Source organism: Paralichthys olivaceus, chromosome 22, assembly GCF_024713975.1.
Source record: "Paralichthys olivaceus isolate ysfri-2021 chromosome 22, ASM2471397v2, whole genome shotgun sequence".
NCBI classification, from domain to species: domain Eukaryota; kingdom Metazoa; phylum Chordata; class Actinopteri; order Pleuronectiformes; family Paralichthyidae; genus Paralichthys; species Paralichthys olivaceus.
In genome coordinates this window covers 12,534,851-12,550,943 of record NC_091114.1, presented here as the reverse complement: position 1 = coordinate 12,550,943, position 16,093 = coordinate 12,534,851, and the positions used below count along the sequence as shown (strand labels likewise).

The window sequence follows — 16,093 nt, the reverse complement described above, 5'->3', positions numbered from 1 at the left end:
CAGAAGTGTATGTTCGCTGGAAGACACAGTTTAGATGATGGATCAGAAATGCATGACATCTGCTGTCACCATAGACTCCCCAGTGATGACTTCGCATGGTGAGTCGGTTCAGGCAAAATGTTCAGCGCCGCATCACCTTGTGATGTGCGTGTGGATCTCATTCACTTTAAACATCCATAAATCTCCAGGCAGATATCTGTTGTTCTCTGAGGCTCCAATCTATTATTTTGTGAACTTCTTAAATCTAAAGTGTAGAAACAGGAGGAACATACCCTCCTTTCAGGGGCTAACTTTGATTAATTGTGACAAATTCAATTCAAGTAAGTTAAAATGAAAGCAAACAACAACAACATTTCAGCAGGAAGTGATTGTTCTCTATCTCTATATCTCTATTTGACAAATATTGTTTGGCTGTCGAAACGAACGGGCTGGTGTTTGTCATCTTGAGTTTGTTTGGTTCTTTCAAAACAAGATGTCATCAGAAAACCCATTTTTGGAAACCGAAATTGTAAGTAAAGAACAATGAAGTATTTTTGCTGATGTTTCTAAGGACATGACATTTCAAATGTGGACACAGTAAAAAAAAAAAAGAACTAAATCACCTTCTCGTGGAACTGCTCTGTTTCTTCTGGTTCAATCTTATCTGAAGACGTGCACACGAAGGACAGAGGGCTCGTTTCCTTTCTGCATACAAACCTAACATAGAGCAAAAATTTGCCGTATATTGTTAAGTGCGTGAATCCATTCTCTCCAGTTAAAGGCTAAAATCTCTTTCAACAGTGAGTTTGTGGAATATGTTTTTTTTTTGCAGGGTCACTGTAGCCTGCAGGAAAATTAAGCAAAGCAGTACTCTACATGTGAAATATGCTCTCTGCTGGATGACTAATGACAGACCTCCCTGGTGGCATATCTACACTTTGCACATTAAGGCAGAAAATGCTAATGTGAGCATGTGAATATCAGAGTGTGGAGATTAAGACTCTGCGGCTTGGAAAGCTTGTAATAACAAGCTGATGACCTGTGTTTCTTTATTATATTTAATAAAATGGGAAGCTGGCTGCAAACAATTTTAAAATTCTATAAGGACTGAATATTAATTCAGCTTGTTTATCCTTTAGAGTGATAAATAGAAAAATATGGAGGTTTTTTTTTTTTTGGGGTGGTTTATTTTGTTTCATCAAAAATATCCGCATGTCAGTCGTAACAAAGCAAATGTCATTGAAGGGGGTCTCTGGGGTTCCAGTCATATTTTCTCTACAATAATGTATGATAATTGTCAGGGTTTCTGTTATGTTGCTCTTTTGACTACGAACATCTTGTTGTCTATAAAGTGTGAATTACATTATCATAATGCACTGAAAATATTTCTGCGGTGCAAATAAGCACCTTTGTAAGTGTAAAAGTACGTGAGATGAGGTTCTCACAGTTCCTCTGATTGGTGTGTGTTGGCTTTTATCACTTGCATTCACCATCATTAACGAAGGACGCTGTTGTCACACAACAAAGAGCGGCGTCTCAATCACTGCAGAACGAAGATTAAATGTCAGGAGGTCTCGGATGGTAATGAGACGGATAGGGAGTATTTTGAAAACTCTACTATATGTACTCTGGTTTTATCAAGGCACTACTTGAGATACTGCTTAAAGGTTGTATGTAAAGGTTAGAGAAAGGTTTTGTGTATATAGATACATACTGCCACTAGGTGTCACACCAGAGCACCAGCATCTCAGATCAAAACAAATGCTCACGTTAGCATGTCTCCCATCGCCGGTCACTAACATTATGAAACATACAATTTACATAAAGATGAACGCCTTCCCAAATGTCAAATCAAAGCACATGGCTGCAGTAAAGGTCATGAATCCTGCCTCCTACATGTTAGCGGATGGGACATTAAATAACTGTTCAATACATTTTCCTCAAAGAAGGTATCTGGCATTTTAAATGGTTCTTATCAGACTGATGTTTGCTGATTCTTTTATCCAGTGGGTTTGGTAATTCGATGGTATAATAACAAGGTGAAATGTCATGTATTGGCTTGAACGGCAGATTCTGTGTCCAAATTGTGTCTTTGCTGCAAGATGGCGGCTTTTGGCCTAATTTCTGGATTGTGGGAGGACGCATACTTTGCTCATTTTAATATACAGTCTTCGTTAACCATCAAGTTACTTTGACATCAAAGGGAATCAAACTCTGTTCAGAATCAAGTCTGAGCTCTTAAGCAGCTTGTGGAGCCACACCAGTATTGACTCCGATCTTTGACTGAGGGCTTTTTAGTCAAATAAACTGTATTTTTCGGGGGTTGAAGGGAATTCTACAAGGTTTCTTTCACTTTGTTTTGTTCACAGAGAGAACTCGCACCATCATGCACAAGTAGCTGTAGCTGTCTATTCACTTTTCAAGGAGCCTTTAGACATCTGTTAAACCAGAAAGAATGTTGTGCATCACAATATGATGATTATGTCATACACAGGATATAACAGGCACGCTCCAACAATTTTTTCTTAACTCAGATTTGCTTGCGCCGTTCTTTCTGTAAATCAACAAAATGTAAATACAGTGGATTAATGAACATTACATAACGATGGCACCCAAACCTGCAGACTTGTGCAACAAAAGGCTTCGCAACGGGTCCTAGCCCTAATTAAATTATTTCCGTATTTGCACGCCACAATAGGAAAGAGTAATTAATTTTTTGCTCAAGTGCATTACCAAAGGCAATATCAAGTTTATTAAATGTGTCACAAATTAGTTTGATTAATTATATTTGCTGGAAGTTGGGGAAACTGAAACTTCATATAATTATACTGAATGGAGATGTTTTCATATTACAAAGTAAAAGAGGGGCGGGGGGGGGGGGTGCTATTAACACATATTGAATCATTTCACAAGCCACTATTTCTAACTGCATGGGGACAAAGTGACAGCGAGAAGCCCTGCAGATGAGAGCGACAACACACACACACACACACGTTGACACCACACATCCGCACACACTCCATGTGAGACAAGCAGGACAGCAGGACTTCTGCTGTCACTCTCGAACACTTTGCTGTTTTCAAGAGTTAATTATACTGCGCTCACACTCTTCTCTCACACCAACTTAAACCCGGAGTAATTAACAACACCTTTTCTATTCTCGTCAAAGTATCTGATGGCTGCCACCCGAGCTTGCGATCGCAGAGCAATACATTTTGCTACTGTTGCTTTTCTTACTTTGCTGATCTACAGGCTGTGCTTAAATACCAGCACTGAAAAGCAGTGTCGCCAGATAATTCCCCCGGGATATTGCCAGGTGATGACGTATTTAGCACATTAACGCTGTCGTATCGTAATAATTGTCCTGTTTCGAGTTTGCAGGAAACAAGACGCAGACTAAATGGCAGATATAGAGGATGTTGGACTCAACAACAAGTAAAAAGGCTTAAATCTGAAGTTGGCATATAAACAAAAGAAATCCAAACTGGTACTAGAATTACCCCCCCACATTCATTTCTCAAGACTCACGTAAGGTCACTGTGACCTTTAACTTTTGACCACACCTAATCAATTATTCTCTGAGTCCAAGTTACAACTGGTCAAAATATAATAGAAGAAATTCCCTAAGAGCAGACGATTTACATTCATATATTGTTTATCCAACATTTTTAAAAATAAAGTCACAAAAATGAAGTCAAACTGGACGATGCACATTCTAAATAAACTTTTTTTTTTTCCCTTTAGGGACTGAATAAACTTGAAGAGGCCTTTGTAAGTTTTTGTGTTTTCAAAGCGAGAAGTTTCCCAAGTCGATAACTCACAGAACTTCCATAAAACTAAATGGAAAGAAATTCAGAGAACAAAAGCCTTGAGTGAATGGTGAAGAGAAAACAGAGCGACAGTCACAAGTATGTCCCAAACATAAAGTGTATGTAAATATCTACAACACGACTGCTACCTAAAAGTGAAGAAACAACACATAACGTTCTAGAGGAGACGTGTTTTTATTTTGCCTTCAAACTTCTGCTTAAGTAGATGTGTTGTGCCATAAACAAGACAATTGTGCGATGGCCTGCATCTCTGACTCAAATCATCATCTCAACTTTAATCTACCCATCAGCTGCACAGACATCAGGCGTGAACGACCTCGGCATCATCCGCTCCCTCCGTCACGTTCATCCCTTTATGATTAAAAGGTGAATCAAAGAAGGAATGATGCAGGATGGGGGCATCCATCCATCCTCACTATCGTCTGACTCCGAGAAGCTTTTTACTCTCTTCAGTGATCATGCAGCTCACCTCTCATTTCAATACAGGGCTGAGTGCACACTGCAATCTGGTCCTTGTAATGAAAACATACATTCCAGCTCCTCTTCCTGAAAGGGGGCCCCTATTAGAAGACTCAGTCTCATTGATTGAAATGCTTTTAAATGTGCACGTGTCCATTAATGCAGGAGGGGAAGCTTTTGAGAGGCACAACAGCACGAGACAATGGTTATATACATAAGTCCTTCAATGTGAAAGTAGCAGCGAGTTCCCAATTAAAATGTGAGGAATATTTTTTCTTAAACCACGCAGCCAATAAATATATTCCAGCTCCGAATGAATTAACTCCAAACCAACCCAACAGGCCTCATGATATTCATCAGTAATGCTAAAATGTTATTTTCCAACGGAGGGATGTTTAATTAGAAAACCTGACTGCTCTCACACCTTGAAACAAACTCCATTTGATAAACATCGAGTAGCTTACGGATGCATCCTGAAACAAGGACAAAGGGTTAAAGCACTGACTTGAATCAGTAATGGCTTTTTACAAAACCAAACAAAATCTAATTCATTGGGTTTATAAAGAGCAAAGGGACACTGGGAGTCTTCTGTCCTGTGGTTAAGATCTGTGATAATATATATACTCGTGGTGACCCCACCACCCCCCCTCACACGGCCCCCTGCTTTAATGAAGGGAGGGGAATTGATTCAACATGCTTCAGCCCCGTTAAACCATTAAGAATCCGTCTCTCACCTCTCGTCGGAAGCTTCCACGTGAAGTTAAGATCTCAACTTTTTTTTTTTCCTGAATGACGCACTGCTATCAAATGCATCTAACGCTGTCTCCCTGTGGGAGCAAAGCAAATACAGTAAATGGTGTCCGCTGCAAACCTGCTAGATTTAATCTTGCCTGCTCCTTACGGAGTTTGCCTTCGTATTCCTCTTGTTCCTTTCTCCTGAGGTTATCGCTGTTGTCTAGGGTGGGGGTGGGGGGAGCTGTGCGTTTGATCTGACCCCTCAAATTCAATTACGGCCCAATCAGATCCCGGTGAGATTGACCTCTGAGCTAGTAAAAGTGGTCTTGTCTCGTTTGGAAAATAGAGGCACAGATCCAGTTATGTGTTCAGAGAGAAGTCCTAGAGGACTTGAAGGGGGGGGGGTGTTTTAGATGATTATCTAATCGGAGGGTAAGGAGGGGAGATAAAGAGTCGAACGTGAGAGAGAGAGAGGCAGACAAGCAGACACGAGAGAACTGACAAATCAGAAATCTCCCAATCGCCTTGTTTGCCCTCCTGTATTTAAACATACCATTGACGTTTCAATCCAGATCCACAAACAGCTCATGTAGCCGCTCCTGATGACGCGCGGGAGCAAGTAGCGCATCCTCCTCGGTTTAATCTCCCTAAGTGGAAAGAGAATAAAGTGTACATTAACTCTCGAAGTGCTGCGGGGTGCAGACGGATCAATTTTGTTATTTGTGTGGAGAGTTCTGTCAGAAAAAGAAAGCTGCCCTGCTCCCAGTGGGCCCTGACATGACATGATCGACGAGGAAGTCTACAAATGGATGATCACTCTCTGATGCCAAATCGTCCGTTAGTTAACGTGATGCCTACAAATAAGTTTCCTGATTTTGAATCGTGAGGCTTCAGGGACTAAACATTTTGACAGTAAGCTGTTTTGTGCACAGTTCACTTGACTGGCAACAGTCGACCATGAATTATTCAAAAAAACCATTCCAAATATCACCCAATATCATCCCAGCAAACAGTGGATGGAGATATTCATATCTTTCGTTTGACTCCTGACCTTTTCACAGGCCTGTTTCTCATTCATTCCCTTCGCATCAGTATAAACCAATAAAATCTGACGGACAAAGCCTTGATCAAATAGCAGCACCGGGGAGGCATCAAGAGAAGGGAAACTGCAGATGAGACTGTCTTGAAGTGGCAAACACTTGGCAAGTAAAAATAGCTGTAATAGCCGGAGGTACGTTGACTGTCTGAAACTCCCCCGAACTGATTTTAGGTACGGCGGCAAGTGTGGGTGTGAAAATGGCCCTGAGAGTCGTTAAGCTGCTTTAAGAGAGGCAGCTGAGAGGATGCAGAGGAAAAATAAGATAAAACAGCATGAAACCTCAACCACACACTCTCACCTATTACCACAGTTCAGGGGATCTAAATGCTTTTATTGTGACATTCAACTAGAATACAAATTTGCTTTAATGGACTCAAGCTAAATACTTAAACAGCAAATGACAACACAGCAGAGGGAGACAGCACTTGAACCTGAAGTGATGATCGCCATAATTACATGAATGATACATGAACATGTGATGTACTATGGAAAAGTGCAATAAACGTTTCTAAATATAATCTCCTGGGTTTTGTTTTTCAATGTACCCCCTAAATATGCATACCCAGAATTCTTCACAGGTTCTCATTAACATAACGAGTAAAGCACCGTGCTCCCTCCAGTGCAGAATGGATGACACCTTTCTGCTAATTAATTGGTCCTGTTGTGCGGACCATCTTGAACCCCCCCGTGGCATTTTTCAAGTATTTGTTTTCCAGTCCACTTGATTTTTCAAAGCTAAAGTGATGATATTCAATTACACAAATGACCAGGTTGGATGCTAATGGATTATCCCTCTGCAAAAACATACCCTGAATTACTGCCCTGAGGTTTTGTGCCGCCGCCAAACCACTGCATTTTCTTTCCACATTATTTTTTCCCCCCAGACTGTGATGAAGTCACTTTGACCCCTGAAATCAAATCAGTAATTTTTTTTATCTAATTACAAATTGGTCAAAAAATTTTGAAGCCACTCTGACATTGACTTTAAAAATTTTAAACATTAACTTGTGAATCTATGTGAATATTTCCTTTGAGGTGTTTTTAAGATAACTTGTTAACCCTGTTTGTAAGGTCATGTGACCTTGGCCTCAGAGTCCAAGTAAAAGTTTGTATAAAATTTAACAGGCGTTCTTGAGGTATCTTAATCAGGAGAATGGGACAGACTGACGGACGACCCAAAAACATTATGCCTCCAGCTACTGGCTTTCGTCTGAAGCGAGACATGAAAAAAAAATAGGATATTGATAATAAATCAGGACCGTCAAAGAGCACATTAGTGGGTTATGTTGCAGTGTAGTTGCACTTTTATTCCTTCCATGCAGAATTTTAATCTTTTTTTTAGGTTTCTTTTGTAGTCCAGAAACCACCTGGGGAGCACCAGCATTGTGTGGCTGGAAGCACGGAGCTCTGCCAGGCCTGAGTTCCTCACAGGAGGTGAGGGTGTGTGAGGGCTTGCATGATGAGAGCAGCTGGAACCTGCACATTTTCCCTCAACCCATCATAATCATAATCCTTTTGCACTGTGCCGCAGCATGTTCGGTATGTGTGTGTTTGTGTGTGAGTCAGTGAGTAAGCAGGGGAGGGAGTGAGTGAACGAAAGAGTGAGTGATGGAGTGAAAGAGAGAATAAACTGAAGCACTTGTTGGCGGCTGCGTCAATCAGAGTCTCAAAATGTTACCGTAAGTCAACCGTGAACCAAATTTGCAGCAGCCACACGACCCGACAATAATCCCACGACGCCACGGACCAAGTTCAAAATGGGAGCTCGCTGCAAAATACTCATCACGCAGGATTGAGCCAGGGCTACTTAGCCATCCCATTTTCCACCATTAGAAACGAGAATAATTCTTGCGAATTCTTGTCTCCAAACAAAGAGTGTGAGGGAGAGAAGGACATTCATTCTCAAGTTTGGACCTTGCGCCCATTCTTTTATTACCTCCTCACTCAGGCCCTTTTATAGGAGCCAGGGGATGCAGGATGAAAATAATTAGTTCTAAAATTATTGGGGAATTTGAATGTAATTAGGTGAAGAAAATACACTACCGGCCTCTGCTAAAGGCCGCCTCACTACAGCACCACTGCTAATGTACATGACCAAGACTGTGAGATTTAAAAAGAAAGTAATGACACAGCCTTGGAAAAAGATCAACGAGAATCTCTGATATGTGCCACATTTTTTTACCCTAAATGCTTTGCACTATTACAAGTCCAAACATTTTTAAACCAGCTGCATGTGGGAAATGAACCCCTCACTCTTGAGCTGGCAGATATGATAAACATCAGTCCTGCAGTCCAGACATGTTTTGCAGGTTGGACACATGGGTAATTTCCCCTGATAGCAGGCTATGAACACTGTAAATAGATGGAAAAGGAAGTTTTTAGGTAACAGACGACAGGGTTGCATCAACAGGTATTCGTTTTAAATTTGCATTAGGAAACGTGCACTGAGAGAACATCTACCTATTTGTAGGAGATCTTGACTTTCACTCCGACCAGATGTGTGAGTTTGATCTATAATTTAAATCTTTTCATGGGGGAGACCGTTTGAGGGAGATTTATTAATTATTAATCAAGATCTCATGAAATTTAGTGAAACAAGTCTTTGAAACAGATTATGTGAAAACTGCAGTTTTACTACCATTATCATGTCTGTGCGTTAAATACACGTTGGTTTTGATAAGCCAGTTCACTTAGCTTAGCACATCGCCTGAAAGCAGCTAGCCTGGTGTATCTGGGTCAGGGATCTCTTTTAAATCCCTTCTTCAAACATATCTGTGAAACTGTGCAGATTTTACTTCTATTTCATTGACTTTATTTTTAAAAATTAATTTAAAAGAATCTTAATCTTTTAGAGTTCTTTTGAATGAATATTGTCTTTTAATATTTCTGATTCCTTCATTTTTGCTCATGATTTTAGGACCTGTATGTTTTATTTTGCTGCCCTCGTAAAGCACTTTGTAAATTTGATTTTGAAAAGTGCTCTATAAATAAAGTTACTATTGTTATTATCATCTGAAGGCGATGACCTCATCAGAAAAGCAGCAGTGATCTATTTGGGTGCAGAAAGGTGCAACATGCCCAACAGTTATAATCTGACATACAGAAATGCATTGTGGATCGTTAATGAAAAAAAGGGAGGCACCATGCGATAAAGCGTAACAGTAGATATCCGGTCTGCTGCCACCTACTGAGTATTGCACCAAAAATCCACAAATCCTGAATAAAAATCTATCATAGGTAATAATGATTATCATGCTTTCAATAAGGTAAAAGACATTAACAAAATAATGTGACCACATCTATTTTTCTTGCATCACACTAGCTCCATTTACTCTCAGGCTCAGCACTGCCAAGAGGACTTGCAATTGGCACAGATTTACATCCATGTTAAAGTTCACCAAAGTTGAACTCTCTGCACTGATTTATTTCGCCTCCTTGTGGGTCCGCTGATCTCAGCAAATCCATTGGAATTAATTCACTTTGCTGCAAAATCTTGCCATCATAAATCCTGGTGTGCCCAGGCTTTCTGTTTCGCTCACAGCAACAGCCTTCTTGCTATGACTCAGACCTTAACCCGGTTCATTTCATCAGGAATGAACTTCGCTGTTGTGGTGCACACCCATCTGCTGTCATGCCATCTAGTTTTAGACTATTATTTGTCGGCTACTGTGGCGTACATTGAGCCACACAGGTGACATCTGAACACAGCAGTGTTGTCGGATAATGTTAGAACTATGTTGCAGGATCTCATCTGTGAAATCATAGAGCTTGCATGTAAAATTCCCATTGCTTTCCCTATCTCATAACAACATTCATTACCAACCTTGGGCCATTCCAGAATCAGCGGGTCAGCACGGAACTGCTTTATATCCCTCTGAGAAAAGGGCTCTACCTCGTAAAAGCTTTATGCTGTAGCGCTGGCAGACATTTGGCATTTACATTTATCACCAACTTGGGTTAATTAAACTCGACCCATCCACCATCTTGATTACACAATGGTAAATAAAGACACAATATTTCTCTACGGTGGTGTCACGGAGGAGGGCGTGAAGAAGAACACGGAGAGGCCTGAACTGCACACCAACACGTATGTGTGTTCAGGCCACACAAGTGTCAGGGACGTCCTAGAAGCTCAGCAAACAGATGATAGAGACGTCTCAGAGAGGCAGCGAGACTGAGGATGACAAACTATAAGCAAAGTCATTAGTTTAGCAATTAGATTGCTTGTCTCGTGCACTTCATGTCACATATTCAATACCCAGGTCCCAGTCAGGTTGTGCATAGGCACAGGACAAAATGAAATATGTGTTTGTCTCACTGGACTTTACTTTCTTTGCATGAAGCAGCGTTTTTTAAATTATCCTAATTTCCTAGTCAATCCTCTTAACAGCCCATGAGCAAGTGAAGTGCAGGTAAACAAACCCTCCCTCGCCCCTCATCCCTCACGGTGCCTTTGTGCAAATGCTCGGCCTTTAAAATTGATCTTAATGACTCATGGCTTGTGCTGGGGTTGTTTGTATGAATGTGGGAGTTATGGTAATTGCTTGGTCATTAGAATGCTCAAGATTGTTTCATGCGATTTCTCTTTGTGCTAATTCGTAGAGTAATCACTTGCAACCCAGCCCAGAATGAGCTCATCACTTGAATTGGATTTTAGAGCTCTGCGGACAGGTAGTTATCATTGTTGCCTTGATTCCATTAAGTCTAATCAAGTTTGTTTTAGTCCAGTAGGGGGTAAAGCCCCGAAAACAACTTCAGTGACGGGCTTCATAAGCTAACCAGATGCTTACGGCTACAATGCTTGCAAACGATTGCCATTTGACAAGTTTTAGCACCTCACTGGTATATTTTTCCAGATAAACCCGAGAATAACAAAAACAGAATTAACCTGATCGATATGAGCTAAGCCAAAGCAAAGCAAATCGGTAGAGACCAACAAAATAAAGCTTATTTATGAGAAGATAAAGATCCATGAGTTATAATAAGATCAAGATTTATTGCTTTTGTCAATCAACCATAATCTTACAGTACGTTAAACGGGTCATAGTTTATAATAACATTGATAGATTTGTCATCACATTTTTAATGAGATTCATAAATACGATGGATATATAGAGGTCTGTACTTACTGAGATCAAGGGCCTTCCTTTAGAGTGTTTTAAAGAAATACGAGAGCAGTAAATATGTAATCATCTCGTGTAAATTATCAGAGAATTAACAAATAGTGTTTGAATTTATAGGCAACCTGTTGAAGCACATGCATAAATAAAGTGAGCAGTGAAATCTCTACCATGACGGGCATACAGTACACGACGTGGTGCGTGACATAACAGTCGACAAAGTCTTGGCTCACCAAGGCAGTGAAATCGACTCAGTGCTATTTGTGCTCCCTGCCACTTGTCGTTCTTTCACTTTCATTTACTCGCCTCGCCGTTTTATTTTTTATTTTTTATTCCCCCCTAACAACAAGCACAAAACATTGTCACTGGACCATCACTGACTCGGCTCAAATGACTTCTGAAATTGCTTTGTTTCCCCTTCCTCGCACACACATGTCACAGATGTTGTTTGGGTGAGAGTGGCTGCGTTCCAAAAATCAAGCGTGACGTGCCATTAGCAATTGAGCTGACTGCGCGCAGTTTGGTCTTTCTTCCATTATTCATTTTTGTTGGAGGGCGCAGAGTAACTGAGACGCTGCAGTGTTTTGTTGTAGCAGGATGCATTCCCCCTATTATAAACCTGGACCAAGCATAATGTGCAGTAGCGATGAGTCATCTTTAGCTAGTGTTGTTGGACTGGATGCAAACAAAACAAGCCTTTATGCCTTATTATACATTTATAGGATGTTCCTATTTGTATTTTTTGTGAGTATTCACAAAAATCCAGAAAAACTGTTAAACAGGAGACATGTTTATGAAATATGTTTGATTTGGATTATAGGCACCAATCTTAACGATCGCATTCATTAGATAATTTCAGTGGTCACCTGCGAGATGGCAGATTAATTTCCTGAAGTAAATGCAGGTCCGTCATGTTGTTTGCAGGAGATTTGGCGAATTTAAGAGTCTGCGGTCTCTCTTCCCCCCAAGTTGCTCTGAGGTCAACGTCAGAATAACTAACGTGACGTCTCCCCTCTGCCACGATACATTACCCCTCACATTGTTCTCCCCGACTTGACTCACAGGGCAGGCATTGCTTTCAATTACACCCTCAACTTTTCTTTTTAATTAAACCTACAGGCAGATTAATTACAGGACAACTTAAATGATGAAAAAATTAGAGGTGTCCTGAAACATTGTGTTTGGCGTGAATCTGCCAGCCTCCTCTCTGCCCCCCCCCCCCCAGCCCCTTAAGCTGTCACCTCCGCTGTTCAATAAGCAATCTGGTAGGGATGCGTACAAACCAGTGGAGTCGTGCGAGGCCGTTTGTTTCTGTTTGCCAGACAGGTTCGATTCTTTGAGAGACACGGCCCAAATAACCAGACACCACCGGCTGGAGGCTGGGTAAAAACTAATTAAGGTGGTGTTAAAAGGCAAACTCAATGAGGCACAGCAAAGACAGCCAGATTCTCACCTCTTGACTTAAGCTCTGCAGGCCAACAGTGGGAGGTGCTTCGTACTTGGATTGGAGGAACCTTGCTCCCACATGACCTGTATCGAAACAAGCACAAAAGGTTGTTCGTTCGAGAATGGAAAGATAAGAGGATTCTGGAATCCAGTGGGTAACACATACATTCTTTAAATCATATAGTGGTTTAACACACAAATTGTAACTTCAGCCACGAGATGTCTTTAAAAAAGGAATCGTATATAAAATCTGATGATTTCTCTGGGTTGGAACTTTGTCAGACACTTTTGGATAATGTAACTACACAAAACAACAAAACACATTAACTTGATTCGTATCTTTGAATAGAAATTATGTTTCATTCAGTTGCTGACTGGGCACAAAGACATCATGGATTTTTGTTTCAGGCGCTCAGATGTCAGCGTGTGACCAAAGTAGACAGATATCCATCAGACCATCCAGAATTATTGTGACAGAGCTGCTCTATATCCGGCAGATACCAGAGGGCCTATAAAAAGGGAGAACAACGGATACGTGGGTATCAAATGATGACATCAGGGAGCGTCTGAGTGACACAAACATGTTATGAGAGATGAGTAACATCTGGTGCAAGGGATCTTATCCTCTGGTTGCCGGTCGTTACTTTGAGTTCCAATGCAGAACCGCTATTTATTCTCTAATCTTGGCCCTAATTCCCATGTATCCCTGGTTTAATGGACTCTTTAGAGTATTAACATTTTTTACTTTCCCTGCTCTTTTCTGGTTTACTTAAGTGTTTCTCCTTTACACAGTTTGCCGTGTCTATACAATGTGTAAATACCTAAAATCAGAGCAAATACTTTCTAATTGTTTGCCTTCTTTAAGAAGCATTAAGAGGGATTTTCTTGTTGGAATTTGTGGCATTAATTCTGAATGATCAGAACACAAAGAACAATCGAAAGACTTAAATGAGATTTTAGCATTATTGCTCTTTAATGGTGTTACTTTGATGCTTCCGTGCTGCTGAGGACTGTTTGTTATTCTGCAGGATGTCTCAAAGGATTTATAAAGTGCATTATTTTGCTCCCTTTCAAAACTGCTGGAATGTGAGGGAGAAAGGCAGCGAGCGATACAAGGGGTTAGGGACGTGGTCGAAACTGCCTCCGACAAAATGAGCGTGGCCCCTGAACTAAACCCAGGGGATTGAAAGTGGATTGAATGAGTCTCACCACATATAGACAGCCGCTGGCACCGCAGGGACAGTGATCGGAAGAGAGGGAGAGGGAACTCGAAGTGAGTCAACGAGTGGGATGAGGATAAAGAAAAGAAGGGCAGGGGGAAAGAGAGAAAAAGAGCAGTGGTGTGTTACCAGCTGACCACTGAAGCTTCCCCCTCCCCAAACACCTCCATTACGCCATTACTGAAACAGAGGGTCCTGTTTTTACCCAACCATACAACTTTCTGGTACACTGCCAGTCCTGCTGGCTGCCCCCGCTGCGTGTCCCACCACCGTGCTGCACCACCTACATCAGGAAACGGATGCAATCAGAGGAGCCAGACTAATTCCTGGATGGCAAGAGCCAAAGGGGCAGTGGGTTCCTAGGGGTTAAAATGGCTTAATCTTTTTATCCTGTGCTAGCGAGGACTATTCACAGATTTGATACACTCACTCTAAATCCTTAAGTGGCATGCAATGGCAAGGCTGGGGGGGGGGATTCCACACAAACAGATGAATCCTGGCAGCCGGCTGAGGATGATGGAGCCATAAAACATAAAATACACGGTATTAGGATTAAAAAGCACGTCGTAACATTTTCTTTCTGTAGCACAAAGTCTATATGTTTGTGTCAAAATGATGTCACGTATTGCGATTAATTGGTGAAAAGTAACGGTGTTGAAATCAGCAATCCAAACAAATCTGTTATCACATTGAAAACATCACATGGAGGCTTCTCCTCCCTGCAAGCATCTATATTCCTTCCTCCTCTCTGCTCTTTCTCTGTACTTCCTAGCATACTCACGCACATCCCCAGCATCCCCACTTCCCTAATGAGGCGTGATCACTGTATTAAACTGCTAATTAAAATCAGATATTAAAGCCTACTACCCATAATCCCTCTTGGCTTGCGCTACAAACACCAGGCTGGCTGTCGCCTGGTATTATGCTCCGGCGGATCCCAGGCAGCGGGGGCAACAAGTTGCTCGCCTCACCTTCACAGTGCAGCCAGTGCATCAATCAGCCGCTAATCTTTAAACTTGGTGATCATGGTAGCAACACCAACTTTTTCCACCACCCCCTTCTCTATGTCTCGCAGTGACCCAGTTGCAGCCGCATGTAAGGTGTGAACGAGGATGTGCATAAACAAACAGATTACAGACAGCATGCTTGAGGCATATGGTGGGTGTCGGCATTGTACATATTTGAACAGAGAGGCTCTAATTTGAACAAAATGAGGGCGACATGTCAATGAATACACTGATTGTATCTGTGAGGGATCAGGCTTTCACAGAACATCTGGTGGGCCATTATGCAGCATACACTAATCATCAGCCATGCAATATTGATGAGCCATTGATCTCCGACAGTCATTGGATTTTACATTATGAAATGTACTCTCATGTTAAGAAGAATCACGTTTGCACGTAATGTTTGTGCGATGTGTCACAGCCACCCCCCCCCCCCCCCCCCCCCTCGTGTATCTAACCTTTTCTTTGAAGTTTTCTGCAAAACCCTGAACCTGGCTCTCACCCATTTGAGTTCGGAAAGTCAGAGGTTTTCTTTTAGATTTTTGGATTCTAAAATCGTCTTTTTATCATATTTCTAATATATAACATCAACCTGAAGACCTGGTTATGAGCTGGTTAGTAACAGTTTGTCTGTAGTTTTTGATTTTCCTCTTAAATCCTTCACATCTCCCCCCTCCCAAAAAAAGTTTTCTCCCCACCCATTTCCAATTAATATTCTTTGTTGTTGAACGGTCAGGACCTCAGTGATCTCCCGTCTCCTCTGCTCAGGTCGGTGTGGCGCTGAGGGCATGGCTCCAAACAAACTCAGGTCTCCACGGTGGAGAGTCGGGCTGAACTCTGTACCTTACTCTGCTACCTCATTAGCCTGTATACACAGCGGCATCTGTTCCATCACGAACCCTAATATGACCGCATGAAGCAGGAAAATAACAGCTCTCCTTGGACCAGGTGGGATTAGATGGGCGATGACCGGAGTTCACTGACCGCGCGCCTGCACCGTTCGGCTTTCATGCATTTGGAGAAGAAATAACCCTATTTAATGGAAAGGAATAACCAAATAAACCTTTTCAGATGGGATGCGGTCGTAGTCTGTTGGTTTGGTTGGTGGCTCAAAGAGAGCTGACGAAATAAAAAGAGAGGAAAGGAAGGAGAGGGAATCGACAGGCAGAATGAGTGGGGTCATTGAGCACAATGGGAG

The 16,093-nt window shown here is 41.7% G+C and overlaps 1 long non-coding RNA gene across 3 annotated transcripts in view; it reads right to left on the bottom strand.

The window, feature by feature from the left end:
- Positions 1–16,093, bottom strand: part of LOC109634681 (uncharacterized) — a 106,629-nt gene that overhangs the window by 73,257 nt on the left and 17,279 nt on the right. For 2 of the 3 annotated variants that reach the window (XR_011239929.1, XR_011239939.1), the window contains 2 exons: positions 12,676–12,752; positions 5,557–5,650 (listed from right to left, as the gene is read on the bottom strand). This is a non-coding gene — a long non-coding RNA (uncharacterized lncRNA). The remainder of the gene's footprint in view (positions 1–5,556; positions 5,651–12,675; positions 12,753–16,093) is intronic. The other variant, XR_011239938.1, reaches the window with a different exon arrangement.